Source organism: Solenopsis invicta, chromosome 1 (genome assembly GCF_016802725.1).
Source record: "Solenopsis invicta isolate M01_SB chromosome 1, UNIL_Sinv_3.0, whole genome shotgun sequence".
In the NCBI taxonomy this organism is placed as follows: Eukaryota; Metazoa; Arthropoda; class Insecta; order Hymenoptera; family Formicidae; genus Solenopsis; species Solenopsis invicta.
In genome coordinates, this window is record NC_052664.1 from 631,884 (window position 1) to 657,897 (window position 26,014).

At 37.9% G+C, this 26,014-nt stretch overlaps 1 protein-coding gene and 1 pseudogene across 3 annotated transcripts in view; one reads left to right on the plus strand and one right to left on the minus strand.

Annotated features, from left to right (window-relative positions):
• Positions 1–26,014, minus strand: part of LOC105201255 (argininosuccinate lyase) — a 154,500-nt gene that overhangs the window by 108,121 nt on the left and 20,365 nt on the right. The window lies entirely within an intron of this gene.
• Positions 2,933–4,108, plus strand: LOC120357055 (annotated as a pseudogene).

The window sequence follows — 26,014 nt, forward strand, 5'->3', positions numbered from 1 at the left end:
GGACAGGGATTGTCTAGCAAAATCCATGTAAATAGTGGTCATGTCCACTTTTTCTAAGAAGCTATTCAGAAATTAATCAAAATGCGGTTTGTTGAAAAAGAGTCTAAAAAAATTATAAAGAAGAATGCTCCAAAATGTTTAACAAATTAGGTATGGACCATCAGAGGTACCATACAAATATGGGACACTTAAAAAAAAAAATAATTTTCTATCTTTGAATTTAAAATATTTAAATCAAGATGTTGTGGAAAATTTCTTCAGTCAAATAAGAAGCAATGGTTCAAACAAAAATCCCAGTCCTTCTCAATTTGAAGGAGCCTTTAGATCCTTACTTATATCAAATTTAACATCGAAACATTCCGTTGGAGCAAATTGTCAAAACGACGAGGGAACCTCGTTTGCTCTGTCCCAATTTTGGAATCACAATAAAAATGACTCGAATGAAATAAATTCAGAGGAAGAAGGAAGTGAACATGGGAGGCTGCTATACCGCCAACAACAAGAACTGAGATCATATTAAGTGGAACAAAAATTATTAATTATGTACGCAATAGCAAAACAGTTGCTGAGTGCAAAGAATGCATTAAAATTTTAGAACATTCTGAAACATTGCAATTTGTACAAGGTGTCTCTGAATTTTTAGAAAAAATTATTATAAATATATGTCACGAGTCAAAAATTGCTCAAAAATTAATACAGATTTTGGAAGAAAAGTGTCCACCAATTCTTTCTAAATGCACACACGCAAAAACAATACTTTGCCATGTAATTGCTCAGGATTTCCTAAAAGCTTTCTGTACACTAATAAATGGAATTTTATGCCGCAAAATTGACATTGAATCAGACAATTATGTATATCACTTAGCAAAAAGAATGTCGCAAAAATACTCAAAAAAAGAAAGCGAAAGAAAATTTGTTTAATATAACAATATGTATTATCGTGACAAACTCTTATTAACGATGGAGAAATGTAAATTTAAATTGTATTTTGACTCATGTAAAATGTATGCACGACTGATGAAGGACACGTAAGTCCGAAACGTTCCACAAATAACTCCAAGAGGAGAATAAATATTTATATTTTTTTGACAACTGTATTTGCTTGTCTTCCCGCCTTTAGAAATTTAAATATATATTGATTTAACCAGGTAATTTATCAAATTTTATGTTACATTTATTGATAATGGCTGCGTTCAACACAAAAAGCTTTGCGACTGTTGTAAAATTCTGTAATATGATTGGTTTGTGTATTTAGATCCGGCAAAAACCAATTGTATCAAAGAATTTTACAACAGTTACAATGTTAATTTGCTGCTGAACGCAACCAATGTTTATTGACAATATTATTTAAAATTTTCTTTCTTTTTCAGATACATGTTATTTTTGTAAAAACTTTCAAAGCTTATACATAGTTTTTATCTTTTATCTTTTTTTTATATTGCAAAATGGTTTTGAATATGCCAGTACTTTAAAGACGCTTTATTCAGGATACTCTAGCATGGCAAGTATGTATTAAACTTAAAAATGATATTACAGTGAAGAAAACAGCTATTAAATAAAATTACTTATAGCGTTGCAGAATGTGGAAGGTGTGATATTGCATACGAGGTGTGTTCAAAAAGTATCGCGAATTTTGTGTTTTTTCAAAAATTATTTATTTATTCATGAATATCTATTTTGTCCCCTTCAAAGTAATCCCCATGAGATATTATACACTTGTGCCAACGGTTTTTCCAATCTTCGAAGCACTTCAAAAAATCATTTTTTTTATCTTGTTCAGCTCCTCCTTCGATGCCGTCTTTATCTCGTCAAGCGTAGCGTAACGTCGTCCTTTCATGGGCCTCTTCAGTTTAGGGAACAAGAAAAAGTCACAGGGAGCCAGATCTGGGGAATACGGTGGCTACGGCATCATTAGTGTGTTGTTTTTGGCCAAAAAGTCGCGCACAAGCAACGATGTGTGAGCAGGGGCGTTATCGTGGTGCAAAAGCCAATTTTTGTTCTTCCACAAATCCGGGCGTTTCTGGCGGATTGCTTCGCGCAAATTGCGCATAACTTGCAGGTAATATTCCTTATTGACCGTTCTACCCTGTGGCAAGAACTCATGATGCACCACGCCCCTGCAATCGAAGAAAACTGTCAGCAAAACTTTCACATTCGACCGAACTTGGCGCGCTTTTTTCGGTCTTGGTTCGTGCGGCAGCTTCCATTGAGATGATTGAGCTTTGGTTTCCACGTCATAACCATAAACCCACGATTCGTCACCAGTTATGACCCTCTGGAGCAAATTTGGGTCGTCGCGGACAGAGTCCAACATCTCATTAGCAATGTTCATGCGATGCTGTTTTTGGTCGCAATTGAGCAATTTTGGTACGAATTTCGCGGCGACCTGTCTCATGCCCAAATCATTGATAAAAATCGAATGGCACGAGCCAATCGATATGTTTAGGTCCTCAGCAACTTCTCTAACGGTGATTCGACGATTGGCCAATACCATTTTCTCCACTTCATTAATTTTTTCGTCTGTTGTTGAAGTGCTCGGGCGTCCGGCACGCTCTTCGTCGTTCACATCTTCTCGGCCTTCTGAGAACATTTTGTACCACCGATAAACGTTGCTTCGGTCTAAGGTAGCTTCTCCGTATGCCACAGTCAACATTCGGAATGCATCCGCGCACTTAATTTCGTTTTTCACACAAAATTTGATACAGGTTCTTTGATCCATTTTTTTGAATAGGTAAAAATCGAAGACGATCCAAAACACGTGCAAGCAAAGCAGCTGTCAACAATTAAGTGAACATTCAAAATGGCCGAGCTTGTCGGCATAAGTGAGAGACATGAGTACCAACATAACGCCACAAAAAGATCGAAATTCGAATATACGTAACCCGCGAAAATTCAAAATTCGCGATACTTTTTGAACACACCTCGTATTCCTATGCTCGGCCATGTAGTTGGCCCAGTATGATGAAATCGATTAGGGAGGCTGTAAGCAAGTTACTAAAACTCGTGAATAGCAACGACATAGTGTTGCTTCTGGATTCGCGTGAGACGAGGGCGAGATAGTTGACACGACCCTGTTGTGCGCCGCAACGAATAAAATAGCTATCAATGCCGCTTTAGGTTATGATTTGTATACGGTACAACGATACGACACGCATGATACTCTTTCCGATTCCGTTTCGCCGAATTTGACAGTGCAGAATCCTGCAGGGCACGATCTCCGATGTTACTTTTGCAACAATGTAACGTAACCTGGAAATGTGAGTACATATTTTATTTTAACAACTCATTCTCGAAAAGATTTATAACAAAAATCAACTTGCAAGTTAATTTTTTTAAAAAATAGGTTTCAGTCTTGTAATCGCAATTTGTATTTTAATTTTAATCGCAAAGTTATACAACACTCGATCAACAATGCACTGTAATGCCCATTTCTACCAATGAGATTAACTTTGATCTCAGTTTAACTTATTCCGTATCTTTTTCTATTTATTAGAACTAAAGACAGATAAAGAATAAGTTAAACTGAGATCAATGTCAATCTGCATAGGTGGAAATAGGCATAAGTCGACTGGGTTTGTCGGAAATTGCCACGGGTTTGGCAGTCGAATTACTCGTTGCGGCAATGCAACATTCTCAAGGGTAAACTGAATTCAAATATAAGCTGGAAATATAAAAGATTAGGGATAATATAATTTTAATAACATTTAATTTATTTTTACCTACATATCTATTGTAAAATCTGTTTAATGTAATATTCTTATTTTCAGTATTTCAGCTACAGCAATTATGAGTAACGATAGAGACATTTGTCGAGAGGATGTCGATAATCCGTTAATAGGATTATTAGGTGGTGTACCGCATAGGATATGGGGCTCGCTTTGGAGCCACGAAATAAAACTGACTGTCACGCATACATTCCCATTTTGTACAACTTGCTCAACGCCTTTGATCGACAGCGCGATTTTGCTTTTGTGCTCGACGCTTGCAATACGCCAAATTCTAGAGAAAGTATCAGGACTCGAAGAAGTATTGAAAAAACCTGATCTGGATAAGGTATGTAATAAGGTATAAAAGCAAGGAAGTGCATTAGCATCTAAAGTACTTTTTAAATCATTTCTAAATGTTCCTTTATATTTTTGTACAATATTTAAATTTATTTATAGTCTGCTGTGGCGCTTCAAGCGATACGTGATTTATATTCAGGAGTCACTACAGTCATACTTGATAATCTTGCAGCTGAAACTGCAGTTACAATGGCAACTAATCATCTTGACTCTGCTACATTAGATGCAAGAATGGATGTGTGTAACCTACACAAGGAAACCAAGAAGAGTTTCAGTGGTACAGCATTTTGCATTTAATTATTTAAGTCGGTTTCTATGTCATAAAATTATGTAACGATAGCATCGTTACGCAGGTAAATTATATCTCTTTCTCGCTCGCACGCCGGATTATAATATATTGTTCCGTCCTTTTTACTCGCACACCCGATCACGTGACGTCAGTACTCTCCGTCTCGCTCACTCGCACGCGCGGCCACGTGACGTCGGTTCCGTCTTCCATCTCGCTCGCTCTTGCGCCCGGTCGCATGACGTCACACGTAGCATCGCGCGGGCACGTGCGCGTAGGTACACGCAGAAAAGTGGGGTAAACACGTGGTTCTGACTGCGTGGGCGGCTGGAGGGTATAAATACGGAGCCACACCAGGAAGGAGCTACCAGTCGGTTCCAAATCACCGGTACCGACACTCCGGGTGTACTCGGAGCTCCTTGGCTGGGTGTTCTCGGCTTCCTTATACCGGGTGTACTCGGTTTCCTGAAAACCCCTGACACCGGGCGTTCTCGGTTATCCGCACTCCTGTGCCGGGCGTTCTCGGCTTCCTGACATAGGCCGGTTACGGCCTTCCTGACACCGGGCGTTCTTGGTTACCCGCACTCCTGTGCCAGGCGTTCTCGGCTTCCTGATACAGGCCGTTTACGGCCTCCTGATACCGGGCTTACTCGGTTACCCGTTTCTTTACCTGTTACCTCTCCTATAATTTCGATTCTTAATTTTTGTTTTATTTTCAGAGCAGATTTAGAATAATTTCACTCGGTCGGCGACGACGCGTTTACCCGGAGTTACAACTTCCTCGCCGGATTTTCTCCTTGGATATCCTCTGTCCCGAGCGTTCCGTCCGAACAAACGCCCTCCTAACAAAGCGAGCGTATCTTGACCCCTTCCTCAGGCGAGCGATAGCTATTAAGTTGCGTTAGCATTAAGTCGCGTTACTTGTAATATTTTCAGAGCGTTAGTTTGTAAGATCCGCGTCTCAATCGACGCCGCGAGCGCTTAATTTAGTTTAAGTTTTCTATGTGTTCTCTATGCGAGTACGTTATAATTAGTTTTAGGTTCTTTCCGTGTGTGATCAAACGTTCCGGGGAACACGAGTTCCGAAGGTGTTAACTTTCTCTCTTCCTAATAAATTTTATTTTTTTTTTGTATCACGGAGTGTGAGGAGAAATTGATTTAAATAAATATTTTGTTAATTTCTTTTCAAATCGGAGTTCCTTCTTTTCTCGACCCTGGCACCGGCGAGCTAATCCATGATCGCGAGAAAAGTCGAACCGTTACATGGCGCCCGAACAGGGACCTGATCCGTCGAGCTCCGATTTGTTATAAATGTCTCCTACACGAAGTGATATATATTATTATAATAAAACCCAGTTAATCGAACAGTTAGACCGGCTCGGCTTAGAGAGTACCGGCACGTACATAGCACTCCGACAGCGGCTCCTGAAATATTTCCTGAGAAATCCAGAGCAGTTAGAAACTCTAAATATGGACATCGACGATCAACAAGGGGGATGTCCTCCTCAGCTTGTTATCAATCCACCGGCCGATGAAAACAACGACCGTTTGAATTCGGCAAAGGTGATGAATCAGATGCGAAAATGGGGCTGCCATTTCAATGGCAAAGACGCTATCTCCTTTTTGGAGCGATTAGATGAATTGCGACAAGGTTATGGATACACGGGCGATCAAATGTTGATGGGACTACCTGAAATGCTGAGAGGTGATTCTTTGCTGTGGTATCGGAACTGTAAGAGTTCCTGGACTACCTGGGACGATTTCTGCGACGATTTTAAAAGACAATTCTTACCTCGCCGGTATCGCACGCAATTAGTGCGAGAAATTCAAGGTCGATTGCAACGAACAGATGAGCCTTTCCACAAATACGCCACGGCCATGCTCACAAATATGCGCCGAGCAGGAAAATTTTCTCCGGAAGAACAACTTGACCGGCTATACGAAAATATGAATCCGGAATATAAGTTATACATTCGCTTGGACGATCTCACTAGTCTTAGCGATCTCAGTGATAGAGCGGCCGAATTCGAAGCTATTGAAAAGCAACGGCGAGAATTACGCACAGAAAAGAAAACTACCTCCGGAAGTACCGTTGCGACAGCGTACAGTAGAGAAGAATGCTGTTGGCGTTGTAAACAGCGAGGCCACACGCGCTTTGATTGCAAACGACCTCCGAAGAAGTTTTGCTCCAGATGTGGCAAAGACGGAATATTCACGAAAGATTGTCACCCCCCGGCGGGAAACGCCGACCGGACCGGAGGAGACGCCGCCACCGACCAGTCCTCGCAAAAATCCCAGTGAGTTACCAGCCGCGGCCACACATACCTGTACAGATTCAAAATAAAGTGTTAAGCGCTCTAATCGACTCCGGATCCGAACTATCTTTCATTAATAATAAAACCGCCCAATACGCACAATCGCTTGGCTTCAATACAGAACACCAGGCCAGCATCGTACGAATGGCAGACGATACGGCCATTGAAATCCCTGGGACCGTGGATCTACCAGTTCAAATCGGGGGCAGACAACACGTACACAATTTTCTTATAATGCCCTCTCTTAAGAGTGCGATGCTGATTGGCGTGGATTTATGGGCCAAGCTTGGATCAATGCTAAGGCCACCGCCTAAAGCCTACTTAAGAGACGTAGCATCTACAACGAAAGTAACGGCAGAAGGACTGAGCACTCAAACTCCAGAAGAAGAGCAGAGATTAAAAGAATTTCTAGAATATGAGTTGCGAAAATTCGAGAAAGTTCAGGGTCCGACCGATCGAACACAGCATCGCATCCGGTTGAAAACTGACCAGCCGATTAAGCAAAGGTATAGACCGCGAAACCCGGCAATGCAAGCCGTAATCGACCAAGAAGTCGAAAAAATGATTAATGATGGATCGATCGAACCGTCCCGCAGTGCCTGGAGTTCACCCATTGTGGTTGTAAAGAAGAAAGACGGAACTCATCGCTTCTGCATCGATTTTAGAAAGGTAAACGAGGTTAAAGAAAAGGACGCCTATCCGCTTCCTCATGTAACCGCTACTCTTAACAAATTACGAGGTGCCCGATACCTGTCTACGCTCGACCTCGTAAGCGGATATTGGCAAGTTCCGCTACATCCAGAGAGTCGACCTGTTACGGCTTTTACGGTGCCTGGAAGAGGATTAATGCAGTTTCGCGTGATGCCTTTTGGCCTCCATTCGGCGCCAGCCACCTTTCAACGTCTCTTAGACGAAGTGCTAGGTCCAGAACTTGAACCTAATGTGCTGGTGTACCTAGACGACATCATCATCATCGTTAGTCAGACCTTCGAAGAACATCTTCAACATCTTCGTGAAGTGTTTCGACGACTACGAGAGGCTAAGCTACGAGTTAATCCCGCGAAATGCCATTTCTGCAGGGAGCAATTAAAGTATTTGGGCCACATAATAAATCGTCAGGGCATCCGGACAGATCCTGAGAAAGTAAGCGCCGTGGCGAACTGGCTCGCTCCGACCACGATACGCAAGGTACGACAATTCCTGGGGATGGCTTCTTGGTATCGCCGATTCGTACCGAATTTTTCAAGTATCGCAACACCTATAACTAAGTTAACTGGAAAGAATGTCAAATGGACCTGGACCGAGGAACAAGAAAAAGCTTTCCAGCAACTAAAGGAGGCATTAGTAAGCGCACCAGTCCTAGCCTGTCCGGATTTTAGCAAGCGCTTTATCCTTCAGACCGACGCCAGTTCGTACGGCCTCGGAGCTGTCTTGACTCAACATCAAGAAAGCGGCGAACGAGTAATAGCATACGCCAGTCGCACTTTAAATAGCGCAGAGAAAAATTATAGCGCCACGGAATTGGAGTGCCTAGCAGTCGTCTGGGGCATAAAAAAAATGCGAGGCTATTTAGAAGGCTACGCCTTTACCGTAATAACTGACCATCAATCATTACGATGGCTACAGAAACTGGAGGAACCGACCGGACGCTTAGGACGCTGGTTCTTTGAGTTACAGCAATACGATTTTGACATTCAATATCGCAAAGGCAGCCTTAATCAAGTAGCCGACGCTCTTTCCAGGCAACCAGAAGTTTGCAGTACGCAAACAACTCCGAAATGCAGCTGGTACCGCCGGGTATTAACAGGAGTTAAAAATAAACCAGCGGATTACCCGGACTTCCGTGTGCAACAAGGACGACTTTATCGGCACATCATGCACGAATTAGATTTTCGTGAAAGCGATCCTGCCGAGCAATGGAAACAATGTGTTCCTAAGGAAGAACGCATGACCATACTTCAGCGGCACCACGATGAGCCTACAGCGGGTCATCTCGGAGTAGCAAAGACTATTGCTCGGATGGCCAGATTATATTATTGGCCAGGTATGTTCCAGGGCATCACGAAATACGTACGACAATGCCCGACTTGCTTAACACACAAAATACCATCAATGAAACCAGCTGGCAATTTACACACGACTCCAGTAACTGCGCCGTGGAAACAAGTAACTTTGGATTTAGTCGGTCCATTGCCAAGGTCAGTGGACATATATGGCTCCTGGTCATGCAACACCGTTTTAGTAAATGGATAGAACTAAAGCCACTCCGTCGTGCCACGGCTCCAGTCGTCACCCGAGCAATCGCCGAAAATATTATACACCGTCACGGATGTCCCGTTCAAATTATTTCCGACAACGGAACACAATTAAAATCGGCACAGCCGAACTCTTGCGCGCCTTTCAAATCAAGCATCGCACCACACCGGTAAGAGCGCCTCACTGTAATCCTGTAGAGCGAACAAATAAAACCATTAAAACTATGATTTCTCAATTCGTTGGAAAAAATCATAGACGCTGGGATGAATATTTACTACCCTTGCAGTTCGCATATAATACTGCAAGGCACGAAGCTACGGATTATACCCCGGCCTATTTAAATCATGGCCGCGAATTGGCTTTTCCACATCCGCAGGATCGCCGGTATGCCGAAAACACGACACCGCATATTACGCGCCGTCGTTTAGAAGAAGCATTCGAGGTAGTCCGCATCAATCAAGCCCGAGCATTTCAAAAGCAAGAAACGCACTACAATCTCCGCCGAAGAAATTGGAGACCGCAAATCGGCGACAAAGTTTGGAAACGTGAGTATCCGCTATCAAATAAAGTCGCCGGATTCAATGCAAAACTTGCCCCGTGATACATTGGACCGTTAGAAGTAAGACGCATTATTTCCCCGGTAATTGTGGATTTACGCGACACGCGAGGACGCTGGCACCGACATGTGCATGTCCAAGACTTAAAAAACGCTCTGGAAGAAAACGAAATTTCAATTTGTAATTTTGTCCGTAAAGCCGTGCCCCTGACTTGCGACGCCTTTGCGTTACGCTTCCAGAAGAATTCGCGCCCCCACGTTGCCACATCTCTACGAGCGCAATTCAAAAATAACCCAAAAACCATTGTAAAAGCGCACCGACCTAATAAGGTCAAGTACCGCACACACAAGCACAGTCGCTTGCGAAAACTCGAAGAGGCAACACGTCTTCGCAAGATCACCATGGCCGAAACCAAGGAAGAAATTTTCCAACGACTGTTCGGCAATATTTCCGATCTCTCGGACGAAGAACCAACTACTAAACCGTCGATCTCCGTACCATCGCAAAATGTACCTCGCGTCGGAACAATAATTCAAAGAGGCGACCGGGAAAATGCGGTAAAGAAAACGATCTTTCTCACGGACCTACCGAAACTACCGAAAAAACACCGACGCTCTCAACAAAATGTAAGCTCAAAAAAATGCTTAAATCTCCGGAAGACGGACATACGAACGGCTAGCGAGACCGCTAAATCACCACCGCAAGCAGATCCCATCGTCGCCGCCATTGAAGAAACTAGTGGTGACAATAAAAATCCGAAGACAATGGAGGCGCAAATACCGTGGCGAGCGCCAAAGCCATTGAATATTTGCGAACAAACACCGGAGCCTTGGGACATTCGGGAAATTAATGTGATACCACCCCCGCCACCACCGGTAAAAATCACTTTACCAAACGGCCGCGTAGTGGACATACCATACTACGCCGTACACAAAAGTCGCAAATATAAATTGCGACTCATGGGCGACCGATGGATTATGCGATTCAATCACCGAGGCCAATTGACGATGTGCCGAAAATCAAATTAAATCTCCGCGCCACCAGCCTGAGGAGGGGGATGATGTAACGATAGCATCGTTACGCAGGTAAATTATATCTCTTTCTCGCTCGCACGCCGGATTATAATATATTGTTCCGTCCTTTTTACTCGCACACCCGATCGCGTGACGTCAGCACTCTCCGTCTCGCTCACTCGCACGCGCGGCCACGTGACGTCGGTTCCGTCTTCCATCTCACTCGCTCTTGCGCCCGGTCGCATGACGTCACACGTAGCATCGCGCGGGCACGTGCGCGTAGGTACACGCCGAAAAGTGGGGTAAACACGTGGTTCCGACTGCGTAGGCGGCTGGAGGGTATAAATACGGAGCCACACCAGGAAGGAGCTATCAGTCGGTTCCAAATCACAGGTACCGACACTCCGGGTGTACTCGGAGCTCCTTGGTTGGGTGTTCTCGGCTTCCTTATACCGGGTGTACTCGGTTTCCTGAAAACCCCTGACACCGGGCGTTCTCGGTTATCCGCACTCCTGTGCCGGGCGTTCTCGGCTTCCTGACATAGACCGGTTACAGCCTTCCTGACACCGGGCGTTCTTGGTTACCCGCACTCCTGTGCCGGGCGTTCTCGGCTTCCTGACACAGGCCGTTTACGGCCTCCTGATACCGGGCTTACTCGGTTACCCGTTTCTTTACCTGTTACCTGTCCTATAATTTCGATTCTTAATTTTTGTTTTATTTTCAGAGCAGATTTAGAATAATTTCACTCAGTCGGCGACGACGCGTTTACCCGGAGTTACAACTTCCTCGCCAGATTTTTTCCTTGGATATCCTCTGTCCCGAGCGTTCCGAACAAGCGCCCTCCTAACAAAGCGAGCGTATCTTGACCCCTTCCTCAGGCGAGCGATAGCTATTAAGTTGCGTTAGCATTAAGTCGCGTTACTTGTAATATTTTCCGAGCGTTAGTTTGTAAGATCCGCGTCTCAATCGACGCCGCGAGCGCTTAATTTAGTTTAAGTTTTCTATGTGTTCTCTATGCGAGTACGTTATAATTAGTTTTAGGTTCTTTCCGTGTGTGATCAAACGTTCCGGGGAACACGAGTTCCGAAGGTGTTAACTTCCTCTCTCCCTAATAAATTTTATTTTTTTTTTTGTATCACGGAGTGTGAGGAGAAATTGATTTAAATAAATATTTTGTTAATTTCTTTTCAAATCGGAGTTCCTTCTTTTCTCGACCCTGGCACCGGCGAGCTAATCCGTGATCGCGAGAAAAGTCGAACCGTTACAATTATTAGATTATTAAAGTTTAATTAACATTAGATTTGGAATTAGAATTTAATATATTCTTGTACTTTACTGAGGTCATGCATGATTTATATTATACCAGAAATTCTATCAAATCATGCTTCTGTAATCAGCGAACATTATTATAATATTATTAAGAATAACGCGGAGAGACTAGATTCTGTTATAATATACGATCGAGACTTTGGTTTTGATTATATTCATTTTAAAACGCTCGAAATAAGCTATCTGCTAAAAATTAATGGCAAGATGGTTGGGAGGCCTCAACATATGTTAATGAGAGTAGCTATTGGTATTCACGAAAACGACATTGACAAAGCTATAGAAACGTACAATTATTTATCTGAACGATATTTTACGCATGCTTTACCAACACTATTTAACGCTTGTACTAAATTTGATATAAATAAAATATAAGAAATAATTAAAATGGTGTACTTTTATTTAAAAAATTATTCTTAAGAATATTAAAAATTAATAAAGATCGGAGCCATTTAGCTATATTTAGCAAAGACAAAAACCAGAAAAGGTATCGACAGAATGCCGTTTTTATCGACAGATTGCTATTTAGTTCAGAATTTTGGGGTTGTCAATCTTCAGATGGCGTTCAAAACACTGTACAATTTTTTAACACAGGAGTCGGCTCAGCCTGGATTGAGCTACGACTACACGACGATCCTCGACGCCGGTTCACCGCAGCCGCCACGAGGAGTCAAGGAACCCAGACGTCGCCACCCGCTTCAACCACGTCCAGCGGCACCCAGACGTCTCCTACGCCTGCCACGAGCCACTCCATCGAGGCCCAAGAGCGTCGTCGTCGTATCTATCGCTCCGTCACCGCGTTTTCCGCGTCCTAACACGCCAGGACGATCTCTCTACACGGAGAGACGGGAGAAGAAGAGAAAAAAAAGGACAAGCTGATCCGTAAACTATTCGGCAACTGACCGACTTTTTTTAGGTGCCTTCGGGCGCCGCCCATGCCAAAACCAAAGAGAATAGAGATCACACTTACGCAAATACACTTGTACCAAAGAGCAATTTTATTAAAGAATACGTGAACATAAAACGTTCATTTATTTGTGGAACCTTCTGACGCAATAAGATAAACCCACAGTTTTTATATCTTATATATTACAACTAACTTTATGTTATTAAAATTAGAAAATAATAAGCTTAAGAGCCACGTAGGATGTTAAACGCAATAAATAAATCCACGATAATGCAAACGTTTTGACCTTTAATGGCGGTCTTCCTCAGTACAAAGTGTTACGGTCTATAAACCACATATAAAAATCGCCCAAATTACAATGTGAATTTATCAAATTAAACAAGTAAAATTCAAAAATAAATCGAGTTACCAAACAAATAGAAACTGTGAGATGTCGCAATGTACATCTTCCTTCAAGGTCTTATTACAATAAACATTTTTACGGAACGTGTCTCAAGACAAGAGCTTCAGAAAAACGGCTTGACTTGATTGCTGATCAATAAACAAGAAATAATGCTGAAATAAAAAATTATAAGATTGTAACTGACAACATTAAGAAAAAATATAATTTAACAAGATAAAAAAAATAAAAATAATATAAGAATAAATAAAAAAACCTGTACGGAGTCATGAATTAAAATTGTAAAAAAAAAATATGAAATCAAAAAATTATAGAGGGTATAGGAACTAAGAATTGAAAATAGCTCTAAACTCCAAAACCCGTGTCTTAACCTTGTGGATATTACTTCTTGGAAAGTTTAGTTACGAATAATGTGGGCCGAACGAAATAGTCTCGGCAGACCAAACACAAGAATGGAAAGAGAGATGACAAACTTAAAAAGGGGAAATACGCTCGGGAATAGGTAAATACGCATCCCAGAAGAGTTTGGTATCACTTTGTTGAATTCATGCAATTGTTTTTTTAATATGTAACATTTTGGATATCGATTTTTTAACATAAGATAGTTCCTTGTCTAAAATTTCCACGTTCTCCCAATCAAAATCGTGGTTCTCTTTTATACGGTGTAACGAAATGAAACAAAACTGAGAGAAAACTGACTTTTCTAATATCCGCTTTATGATCACTGACTTTTGTTTTTATTTGACGTTTCGTCTGTTCCACATAACAAAACTCGCAGTCTTTACAATTAATAATTTTAATTGTAAATTTTATAAATTATTAAATTTTATATTTATAAATATTAAATTTTATAAATAACATCATTACAAGAAAAACGCTCTATATTGTCTTTGCCAGTAGTTATAAATCTGTTTAATTTATCGGGGATTGTGAACGCGACCCTACAATCAAACTTACACGAGAAAGACGCAAATTTCTCCAATACCGACTCAATGTAACAGATCGTGAAAAATCTTCTCACATGCTTATCCTCAACACAGGTGTCATCTTTATAAAAAAGGATCTAATCTTTTCTGTTCTACATATCCTTCTAATATTTTTATTAACCTTTTCATCCCTGCTTTATCCTCTGCCATCATCTGCATACGCCAGGGAATAGATTTTTTTTCCTTCACCTTTACTCCCCCTCCCCCATCCTCCCTTTTCTAACTCCTCATCCAAATCCGCTAGCAGTAGTGTGAACATGCATGGGCTCAACAGTCATCCCTGTCTCACTCCTCTACTTGTCCAAAAGTTTTCCCCTCCCTTTCTCCCATCCTTACTCTACTTATTGTCTCCTCCAAAACTTTCTCACACCTCACTACCAGACTCTTTCTCATTCCCTTCTTCTTCATTGTTTGTACCAGTATTTCTGCTATTTTCTTATTTATTAGATAATTTAACACGTATATGTGGTCTATACGTGTTCTTATCCCTCTCCTGAACCCCGTTTGACTCAGTGGTAATATCCCTTTATTTTCTACTTGTTCCTTCAATCTCTCCGCCAAAACCGCCGCATACACTTTATACGCCGTTTGCGTAAGCGTAACCCCTCTATAGTCTTCTATCTTTTTTCCCTCCCTCTTTTTTACTATCGGTACCACTATTCCCTCTCTCCATTCTTCCGGCCATCCCTCTCCCTTCCACACTCTATTGCATATCTTCTAAAGCCATTCTCTTATTTTTTTTCCCCCGTATATCCACACTTCATTCATAATCCCATCCCCTCCTGCTGCTTTTCTCTCCTTTAATTTCATTATCGCCCTATCAATTTCCTCTCTACTAATCTCTTTTTTCTCCTCTACCCCTCTCTCCTTTACCTCCCCTTTTATCCTCCACTCCACTCCCCTAGTACCCCTTTAAAGTGTTTTTCCCACTCCCCCATTTCAATCCCTTCCCTGACTCTCTTTCTCTTCCTCCTTCCTTTATTCACAACCTTTCATACATCCTTTTTGGATCTTATTCCTTCTATTTCCCTCTCCCATCTTTCCCTATCCCTTTTCTTGTTCTCCTCACAATGTTTCCTGTATCTCCTCCTTACTTCTTTATATTTTTTTCCCCTCTTCCCCCCTCTTCTTCCACCTCTTTAATTCCTCCATAACCTCTCTTTTCCTGTCCCTACATTTCTCATCTCACCATCCTCTTCGTTTTTTCTCTTCCTTCTTTATTCTCTTTAATGCTACTTTTATTCTTCTCTTTATTTTTCTCCAAACCTCTCCTACCCCCTCACCATCATGTTATCCATTACAAATAACTTATATATTATCATTATTACTTATTTATTATTTTAAATATTATTACTGAATTAAAATTTCTTCCAAATAAAATTTAAATTAATGTTTAAAATGTAATTTTAAATAAAATTTTTTATTTCAAAAATTTACATACTATATCAATATCATCCAAATAAATAAATAAAAACACTTATTAAAAAAAAATTATTGCTTACTTCCAAGAGCGAACTCAGATCTCACAATTATGAGGCAGGCACCTAATTCAAGTCAACTGCACTGCTTGGAAGAACAGTTATTGAGAAGGCTCAAATGTAGCGCTGCGATGCGCTTCGGATATGGCCAATTTTTACAAATTTATTACTCCAAAACAAAGACCTATTCGATCAAACGAAAAGAGACGTAGACTATTTTTTCGTTTCCGAAATAATTAAAAAAATTGGGATTATAATCCCAGGGTGAGTCAACTGATCCTCCCCTAGGAAGTGTTCTTATTGTGGCCGATGCATCCATTGCCGAAGCGGTATTAACCCTTAAACACATAAATGGATCTGACAAACCCCATATAAAGTTTCGAACGCTATCTGTTTGAAGACGGAATGAGATATGAGGTTCAGACGAGTACGTAAAAAATGTTTGAAATCTCCTCTTTTGATTGTTATGGTTGATCAATTTTTTTGATCAATTAGAATTTGAACGGCACTGCAGCAAAGTTTTATTAAGGTCAATGGGACTCATATAATGTTGTAAGTGAAACTTTCTTGTAAATAACCTTATGTAAAAAAACTGGACAAAACACATTCAAACAGATCCATACGCTCCATATGTTACTGTCTAAAGTTAAATTACTATAGTGAAAAAGAAAACTTCTGCGTAGGGTCCAAAATATATTATCAAACACATCAATTTTTAATTTTTGACACCTTAAAATTATCAAAAATATGTCATATTCGCATTGTTACGTAAATATATTTTTTAATAAAAATGGCAGTGACATAATTTTTTTTTAAAGTATAATTCTTTAGCTATAAAACGCCGTATTGTAAAGTTCTTAAAAATTTTTTGTTGTAACAATATGATTTAAAAGAGAAGTGGATTTTTAGATACCCAAAGATATCTCATTCTCCTTGTTATATAATTATACTTTTAAAAAAAAATAGCAATACCATAATTTTTTTCTGAAAGTATGACGCTTAGCTTTAAAACGCCGTCTTTGAAAGTCCTTAAAAGTTTTTTTGTTGAAGAGATATGATTTTTTAAAAGAAAATTGGATTTGTGAACAATTTCTCATTTTTGTTTAATGATTTTTTTCGTATAACTTTACAATAAATCATTTTTCGACAATGCCGATTGTGCAGTCACATTTCTGAGATTCTGAACTTTTATGTGGAAGAAGAGATTGTTGAAAAATGTTGATTAGAATCAAAGTTATAGTTTCTCAAAGTTGAAAATGTTGCCCAGACCCAAAAATGTGTTTACGTATTTTACGGGATCGGTGTGTTTAAGGGTTAACCGCAGCCTCGTATTGATGACTTTTCAAAAAAAGGTAAAAAAATGTCGCAAATACAATGTAAACATATACATATACAATGTATATGTGTGCGTGCACCTTATTTAATTCAACCTAAGTGTATTTTTTCTAAAAATTGAATAAAATTTTTAAATTGCGCTAATTATAAAAAAATATATTGCTTTTTAAAATAACTGCTGTATTTATTTAATAATAAATATCTGAAGTTTAATCCAACTTAAATGTATTTTTTCCAAAAAATGTATGAAATCTTTAAATAGCCCCAATCATAAAGAGAATATATTGCTGTTTGAAACTCTTATACTACTTTTAACGAATAAAATGCAAGTGATAGTATATTTATTTGTAACGATGCGCCTCCGCATCGTTCCCCCTGGGGCCACGAACCGCCCCCCTGTCCGGCCGAACACCCGCCGGACAGACGAACAGGCGCTACGCGCCGATAATCGCCTCGAACACACGCACGCGAACGGTCCGACGAGCGCGCCGTTAAACGCCCGAAGTCCGCGCGCACGCGCACGGATTCGCATGCTCCTGGCGTTGGAGCAACAGAGAGGCGTACGCTCAAGCGAGAGCGCGATACCGGACCGATCTCGGAGCAGCGGGGATGCTGTATTCCGAGAAGAACCGAACTCCACTCGAACATCCCCGACTCTCCGAGATCGGGGTATAAAAGGCGGACGATCCCACAGAGAGATCGACTCCTCTCCGGTCCAGCCTCCGAGCCAGACCCAGGAAATCCGCGTGGTAGAGCGAGCTCTGTCACCGCCGAGAGATCTCGGCGATTTCCGATCCCGCTTTCCCAGCACCGAGGGAATCCGAGTGGTAGAGCGAGCTCTGCCACCGTTGAGAGATCTCAACGATTCCCTCAACCCATCTCCGTCCAAACATCCACGGTAACGACTGCCACCAAGGGGGTAGAGATATCTCTGCCTCCATCGAGAGCTCTCGAGGCAGCCGACACCGACTCACGTCGGGGATTCCCTACTAAGGGAATCCCGCCGCGCACCTGTCGCGAATTCGCGGAACACCGACGCGACTTCTAGCGTGGGGCGTCCCGGCCCGCGCGCACCGCGGACCGACAAGGCGACGTAAACATCGTAGGATCCTCGCGACGATACCGACACCAAGCGCGAGCGAGACCGCGCTATCGTGCGCTCTCTCGCACCGACCGCGACCCGAGTGCGAGCGACCGGACGTATGTACATAGATCCCCGGTCTGTAAATACCGCGTCTTCTTGCTGTAAATACCGCGTCTTCTCACTGTAAATACCGCGTCTTTTTATTGTAATACCGCGTCTTCTTATTATAAACCCGCGTCACCGTACCGTCGCGGATGCACCGCGTGTATCCGCGAACTGCGGGCACATATTGTCATTAGTAGATCGTAAATAAAGTCAGTACACATTACACGCACGTCCGATCTCGGAATTGATTGAACCCGGCAACCTTCCTTCGAGCCCTGGCTTCCCTGAGCTCGTCCGCGCTCGGACAAAACACAGGTTGTTACATATTTCGTAAATAAAACCCAACTAGCGGTATCTTTAATTCTTTTTTAAATAAAATGCAAGTGATACTGTCTGTGTATTTCTATTAAAACATTTTTCTGTTTTAACTTAAGTGGATGTACTTAATTTAAAAAGTTTTAATGAAATATATAACATTTAATCTCGAAGAATTAAAGACAAAACAGAAATGAGAATGTTTTATTAAAATAAAAAATTTTTAAACTACAAAAACTTGGCGCTGTTAAAAATACATTTAGGTTGGATTAAATTTAAGATATTTATTTTTAAGTAAATACAGCAGTTATTTCAAAGAGCAATATATTCTTTTTATTAGCTCAATTTAAAAATTTCATTCATTTTTTATAAAAACTACACTTAGGTTGAATTAAATAAGGTGCGCGCACATATATACATTGGCGCCTTCTTTCATCTTTTTTGAAAAGGTAATTTTGTATTGATATCACGCGTTTTTTAGTGTTAAACAATATATATTTTTTTTATAAGTGATTTCAATATATGATTTCATTATCTAATATATGATTTCAATTTAGTAAGATTATAAAGAATTAATGTGTGTGTGTGTGTGTACACTCGACAGCAAAATTAAGTGATTACTTATTCTAACTCCGAAAAATAAGCATAATGTAAAAGAGTGTAACTTAGTCAAAAATGATTGTAAAAAAATTAAAAAAAGCATTTTAAAGCTTAAAATCTCTAGTTTTGAGATTGATAAGCCATTAAACAATTTACAGATTGTTTACGAAGTTACGCGTATTCAAATAAGAATGCGTCAAATCTCTAAATTTTTTACAAATTTCGCAAAGCTCCACGACGCGAAATAAAAATTACACGCAAATGTGGTTTACAGCATTCAAAAGCGTGGACCTTTAGCTTTAATTTGTGTTTTTGTTGAGCTTTGTATGATTTTTGTTTACTGAGTTAGGCAACATTGAAGCAAAAATGGCCTAACGTGATTTTTAATTCACCTCAAATAAACTCGCAAAATTCGTAATAAATTTTGCTGTTTCTTACATTATGTGTCTAATTGTCTTGGACTCCGCCCTGGCAATCCGGCGAGCTACATTCGTGCACGATAAAAGCAGAGTTGTTACACATTAAATTAAAACTGTTTAGGAACACAAAAAGTATATGTGTTATAAAAATTTACAATAATTGTTTTACAATGAGTGTACAGCTTTTAACTTTTTTTATAAGATCTAGACAAAAAAATATACAATAACAAAATCGTTTTACTCGGATACTGTTGTAGGTATAACGATTTATAAAACATTTATTTTGACGTTCTTAAACAGTTATTGTAAATTATAATTGCAAATATATTTTTTGTGTTTATGAGATATTTTAATTTAATTAATAATAAAAATGAAATTTTATATTCCTTAATTTCTTTAAATGACATATTTTTTTAGTAAATATTTGAAAACGGTTTAAAAATTATATATAACAGTTTAAAAATATAATACATGTCTCCAGTAGCGCGGAGAAAATTGGGAAGCGAGGAGGGATAAGTGATGGGGTTTGTCGTGTTGCGTTCTTAATACAAAACGTACGATCGAGAGAGCTAGCATAATGCGACGTGCTACGGACTCGCAATGTCCTATAGCTATATTATACACTGTGCGAGTGAGATACCGCGGTATTATTATTATGTCGCTTACTTATTGCCAGCTGTTTCAATTTTTAATAACGTAAATAATATTTATACAATTAATTATTAAAGTACAGAAGGATGTTCTCCCGAATAATTTAAAGAAAAATGTCGTTTATATAAAATTCCATGTAAAGACTGCGAGGCGTCATATGTGGGCCAAACCAGTAGAAAATTGAAAGCAAGAATTACTAAGCATCGCAATCATATTAATTGGAATACAAACAATCACTCTGTCATTACAGTACATATCCAGATAGCTAAGCGTGATTTTGCATGTTAAATAAACTAATGCACTTTACGAGTTGTTGTGAAGTTGCCGTCAATTTGCTGACACCGAAGTCTTATGTATACCTAAGGACTTTGATTCTGTCCATGGAGAAATTTTCTAAGAAGTCGTTATCTTTCTACAATTCATGATTAACGTAACGACCAATAAGCTCTAGTCATTTCATTAATCATGAACTGCAAGTATGTAGAAAGTGGTGACTTTTCAGTTTGGAAAATTTCCCCATGGACAAAATCAAAGTCCTTGGATGTACAAATTGAGTTAGCAATATGAGAACCTTTGACTATATAACTATGAACTACCAGTTACACCCACTTTTCCTATTCTCACAATGCTTTGCTGTGTTTTCAACATAACGTGCGCCTCCGACTGTTTAATGGCAGAAAATTGAAATACGAAGTCGCATTTTGCCGATAAAATAGAAAAAAAGAGAGAGATGGAATATGACATGATATTGCATTGTTTTATTATACTTAACAAAGTTCAAAACCATTTGTAATACACAAATAAAATTTGCACATTTTATTTATGTATTACAAATTGTTTTGAACTTTGTTAAGTATAATAAAACAATGCAATATCATGTCATATTCCATCTCTCTCTTTTTTTCTATTTTATCGGCAAAATGCGACTTTGTATTTCAATTTTCTGCCATTAAACCGTCGGAGGCGCACGTTATGTTGAAGACAGCGGGAAATGGCCAACTGGCAGTCCATATAGTTATATAGTTAAAGATGAGAATAAATAGGCATCCAAAAAAGTAAGAAAATCAGGAAAGAGGCTTTCTAGTAACCCGTGAAACAAAAGTAGCCTCTTAAGATGGCTGCCAAATTGTTAAGTGCCATTATTTAAACTTCTATTGTGACCTCTACACGAGATTTCCCAGATAGCACACAATATTTACGATAAATATTAATAAATATATATCATAAATATTTTTTATAAATATTATAGAAATATTTTATACATATTTTATATATATGACGGAAAAAGATTATAAAAAACTTTATCAAAAATATTGTTAAAATATTTTCTAAAATATTGGTCGCGACTTGGATGGGTGACCGCTTCGGAATTTCCGAAAAAAATTCCTAATGGAATTTTTTGGCGAAAATTGTTTTTTAAAATATAGAAATATTGTTTTACTCATTGGGATTATGTGGTGTAATATAATATTTATGCGGATATTTTGAACATTTTCAAATAATTATCATAAATCATAAATATTTTTAAAACATTTATGATAAATATTTATGATCAGTCCAATCTACGGCCATAAAAACATTTATTAAATGTTTTGATAAATGTTTATAAAACATTAAAATAAATATTATAAATATTTAGTAAATATTTTATAAATATTTTGTGCTATCTGGGTTATATGTAGTAATATTTAACATGTAAAGTTTAATATTGCATTTTTTTAGGTAATTAAATCATACATATATACTTTTGCAATACATGATGTTTAAAGTTCTTTTACTTCTGAGATAATTACTAAATAGCAATTATTCCATATTGTGAAATGAAGAACCAAAAAATATATTATAAATTATTCTGTTTATATATTCTGTATATTATAAATTACATATTTTTAAAAATAATTATGTATATTATACATTTATATTACATATTTTTGAAAAGAAAGAACATATAACAGTTTCAAAAAATTGTACAGTTTTTGTAAATTTTATAATTTTTGTAAAATATATTAAAATACGTTTCAATAAAACAATACTAACAGTTGTTTTATTGTTAATGAACTTTATAATATAATAGGCTATAAAAATGAGGTTATAAAAGATTATTGCAAAAGCAATCGGCAATCTAGAAACAAAAAATCCCTATATTTACTAGAAGGCTTCTTCCGTTTCAAGCGTAACCATGGGATTCTCGCCAAATGCTCCTTCCTGATTTTCTTACTTCTTTGTAGACATCAATAGTTTATGAAATTTCAAGAGCAAATAGTGAGGATTAATAACGTGTCATGTTGATAGCAAGATGACGACATGCGATGATCTCGCATTTCATATACAGTATCGTGCCGACAACATAATGGCAAACTGATGGCATATAAAATATTTGAAAATGTTGCAAAATATTGGCTGAATATCATTAAAGTTTCTGAATTGTATCTCGTTGTCAATATTATGATGTTAACAACAGTTCTTGTTAACATTATAATAGTATTGTTCTTTATTTTTATGACAATATTGATGTAAGAAATTTTTTCTACGTTTTCAATAACATTCTAAAAACGTTTGTTTCTAGTATTTAAATAACTTTTTTTTCATTGTTTTTCAATAATTTTAAAATATTAATTTTTTGAAACTGTTATATTTTTTCTTTTCAAAAATATGTAATATACATATATAATATACATAATTATTTTCAAAAATATGTAATTTATAATATACAGAATATATAAACAGAATAATTTATTATATAAACAGAATAACAGAGCTAATTGTCACTTCTTTTTTGTGTTTAATAAAATAAAAAATTTGTATATCTTTTATAATATTAAGAGTTATTTTCTTCCAAAAATATAAAATATATGGCAGGGATACAAAGAAACTGTGTACATTGAACAAAATTTATTGCCATTTAAAATTTTTATAGAAACACAAACATCGATTTCAATTTAAAATATGAGAATCCATCATGAGAAATTAAAAAAAAAAAGAATGTTTACAAAAATTTTGTCAATACACATTTGTTGTTCAGTCGGCAATAAATATACTTTAAAGTATATTTAAAAATTTGTGAAACAAAAATATATACATTTTTACACTGTTTAATATTTATTGCTCGATACATTATTTTGTAAAATAGTTCATTTATTAATATTGATTAGCCTATTGTACATCACAGTTAAAGATTTTTCAAATTAATTAAAATACTATTATAAATTTTCAACAAATATAGTCCTCACTTTTTTCTTTCAATTCTGTTAAAAACTATGATTCCATCATTAATTAGGTACTTTACATTGTTCATTAATTATATGTAGGTATAAATGTAGCGGCTTGGGCACCGATCTTCACAACATACTACGGCGAAACAGGCGAGCGCGTGCACCGCCGCGGGGTGCGCACGATTGGACACCGCACGATTGGACACCACCACTCATGGCGGCCGATGCCTAGAGATTTTCCACTGGTCAAGCGCTGTGAATGGTGGTGTCCAATCGTGCTGTGTCCAAAAGGATGTCACTCCACCGCCGCTAGGCGGTCTCACCGTATGTGTAAAGGATCTCGTACATAAAATGCATAACTTAACATAAGCACAACATAAGACCGATGAACCAATGAGCATCCAACATAAAGTCGCCATATTGATTTACATAGATTTCTATGGTCCAGAGGTCTTATGCTCAGCTTATGCTTTGTTATGCATTTCATGTGCGAGACTCTTAAGGCCCCATGCGAACAAGTGAGTACTGACGCCACCGCTAGGCGGGGGATCTTCTCGTTAGTCGGGTGCGACTACAGGGGGTCAATCATGTAATTTCACGTGGAACTTTTCACGTTTCACTTTTCACTTTTCACGTTTCACTTTTCACTTTTCATTTTTCATTTTTCACTCATAGAGAGTTCACGTGAATCTTTTCACGCACAGCGATTATATATGAATAATGCGCGGAAATTTAGTTTGCGTTCCGAAATTCACCATTAGAGGCTCTGTCATTGCAACTATCAAGCGATCGTGAAAAAGGTTTCTATCTGCTTTTACAGTATAACTTTTACTGTAAAAATTTTGTTATATAAAAAAAAATTGTAAAAAAAATATTCATAAATAAATAGCAATATTTCTTATATTGCATAAACTTAATTTACAAATATAATATATATTACATTTATTTTTAATGATCCATATATTGTAACAACTATATTATTATGTAGTAATCTAATACTCAAAATTACATTGTAATTTAATTCAAACATTGTTTTTCAAAATTAACTTTAATTTAGTTTTCTATTTATGCAAATTTTAAAGTAAATTAATTTCACTAGTCATTAAATTTAACTTTGTTTAATTAAAAAATATTGAATAATTTAGAATACGGACCTTGATCAAAACTGAATTCTCCGCTCACACATGTATTTTCCAAATTTATAAGTTATAAACACTTACATGATTGATTAATATTCTATTTCACAAGACGCACTTTTCTTATATCATTGTGTATCAAAACGCGTTTAAAGTATATTTTTATTTAAATTTGCATTTGATGAAACCTCATTCTATATAATTATCAAAATATCAATTTGTCAAATATAAATATCAAACCTAATTACATCACAAAAGCATTATTTTTATTTATGTATGTATTACTTTATCCTATCAACGCAATGCAATACCAAAAAGGTTAACCTTTTCAATAATACCTCTTCAAACTGTTACCACACTGTTACCACACTTTCATTCTTATTTCAAAATACATACAATTTATTAATTCCCTAAATTTTCACCTTTTCGCCATCACGGCTGATGGCGAAAAAGTTCACGTGAAAAAGTTCATATTTCCGCTCATGAGTGAGTTACATGATTCCGTGGAATCGTACATACATGATCGTGCAGTTCACGTGAAACTTTTCACTTTTCACGTTTCCGCCCTAGGGAAAATGTTACATGATAGACCCCCAGGTGTTATATCTAGGCGTCACCGCGATCGACTTACCAGCTCAGTGAGACTCTTAGGAGCTGCTTTTTGTAACTTTGAGACGAATACTAGTTCTCATTTTTTTTTTAAATGTGACGTGTGTGTGAAACAGTCCATAAAATTTTACATTTTTACATGTAAATAGTTAACTTATTTTTATATCAAATGTAAGGCGTTTATATTTTTGAAAATTTTGCCATCATGTTGCTGTCATCATGCTGTATATCACGAATACCACATCATGACAAGTTGTTCTCATGTTGTTATCAAAATGCCGTCAACATGCCGTCAATATGTTGTTAAACGCGGACAGCAAACTGATGGCAACAGTTGCCATCATGTTGTTATCATACGTATGTTTGAGTATAATGAAGTAATGCTATCAAGATAATAAAGTAATTTTATCAATTTTCCATCATCAAATTTAGAATTGTGAGGGCATTTTATACATAGTGAGGAAGCACCTTGTCCCTAGTTTGTTGACATCAGTTGCTGAAACGGTTAACAGCAACATAACGGCATTTTGAAGTCATTTGGCTATCTGGGTAGACTTACTTGCAATTATGAATTTGATTGGGAGAACATCAAAATCTTAGATAATGAACGCTACTTAGGTAGGCGGTTAATTTCTGAAATGCTACATATTCAGTTACAAGATAACAGTCTCAATTACAAACGGACACTGAATGTTTGCATCATGAGTATTTCTTGTTATTGAGTAAATTATAATTAATTTAATCCGTCGAAGAGATACAAGATTAACTAACTTTCATTGTAATATTCGTCTTACCGTTAATTTATTCTATATATTTTAGGAACCTCCTGACTTACAGTATTTGTATGTTTGTACTTATACATTTCTCAACCGCCTGACTTTTGAGGTAACGTGTAAGTAAGATGTGCTTTTTCGGACAGTTAGTACGCATTCGGATTTGAGACCGTGAGCACGTGTTGAA